General features: G+C 63.5%; 1 long non-coding RNA gene across 1 annotated transcript; it reads left to right on the top strand.

The window, feature by feature from the left end:
• The first annotated feature begins 435 nt into the window (after positions 1-435).
• On the top strand, positions 436-1,174 carry LOC103587382. Its single transcript, XR_550221.1, has 2 exons — positions 436-621; positions 926-1,174. It is a non-coding gene; the product is annotated as an uncharacterized LOC103587382 (long non-coding RNA).

Genomic DNA, 1,174 nt, shown 5'->3' with positions numbered 1-1,174 from the left:
GGGCGGCGCGTCCCCGCCCGCTGCGGCCTGAGTCACGCCGGGCGGGGGGCGGAAGTAACGGACGGGGGGCGCCCGGCCCGGCGCTCCTCGCCTTATTTAGTCAAGGAGGCCTGCGATTGGCCCCGGGGACGGAGGGGCGGCGCCCGGGTGCCGCGGGGCCCGAGCGTGGAGGCGGATGCCGGGGAGGCGGGGGGGCGTCGCTGTGACTTTTCTGTTTGCGGCCGGGCGGTGCGAGGCCTCGCCCAAGGTCACGTCGGGGCCGTGCCGGGCCGTGCTCTGGGAAGCGGGGCTGGCGGGGCTGCGCCCAGCCCTCCGGGAGCGGGCCGGGCCGGGCGTCCTGCGGGGGGCCCTCGGGAGGCGGCAGCGCCTGGCTCGGGGTGAGCCGGGAGGCCCCGGGAGCAGCTGCACTTCTGCCAGAAGCGGGTGGGTCCTTCCCTCTTAAGGATGGAGGCTCGGAGCTCGGAGAAATGACGTGGTTTTTTGTTTCTAGTTCACTGCTGGCTTTGGTGGATTTTGATGATGACCTTGTTGTGTCTCCTCATTTCATATTCCACCCATTTAAGGGATGAGAAAACAGCGGCCCAGAGAGGTGGTGTCACCTTGCTGGGCAGTGTGGCAGAGGTGAGACTTAACCCAGGGCCTGTCCCCCAGGTCCTGGGCACTGTGTTCCCCCACGCACCCGTGTCAGCCCGTCATCGCCCTGTCTCAGTCTCCGCAGATGCTTCCTGGACTCCAGGTCCCCACTGCACCTGCTGACATGGCCCCCCAGACGACTACCCACCCGCCCCCACCGCGACACCACCTCCCCACTGGCAGGTTACATGTCGGACACACGGCGCAGGGAACCGGGTCATGTGTCCGCACTCTTAGCCTGGGCCTCTGCCGTTCCACCTGCCAGGAATTGCTTTCCTTCCTCTCCCGCCAGATGCAGGATCCCGGGTTGGATCCTGGAACAGAAAAAGGACGGTAGTGGAAGAGCTGGTGAAACCCAGATCACGTGGAGATTAATAATACCAAGGTCAACCTCTCAGCGTGACGACCGTGCCACGATTCTGTAAGATGCTAGCATCAGAGGACCCTGGGCAAAGAGGAGATGGGAACGCTCACCGTCTTTGCAACTTTTCTGTAAATCTAAAATTATCCCGTAATAAAAGGTTAATTTTTATTTTCGGCA

Source organism: Galeopterus variegatus, unplaced genomic scaffold, assembly GCF_000696425.1.
Source record: "Galeopterus variegatus unplaced genomic scaffold, G_variegatus-3.0.2 Scaffold446, whole genome shotgun sequence".
Taxonomy (NCBI): Eukaryota; Metazoa; Chordata; class Mammalia; order Dermoptera; family Cynocephalidae; genus Galeopterus; species Galeopterus variegatus.
The sequence above is the reverse complement of the archived record's forward strand: the minus strand, read 5'-3'. Positions and strand labels throughout refer to the sequence as shown.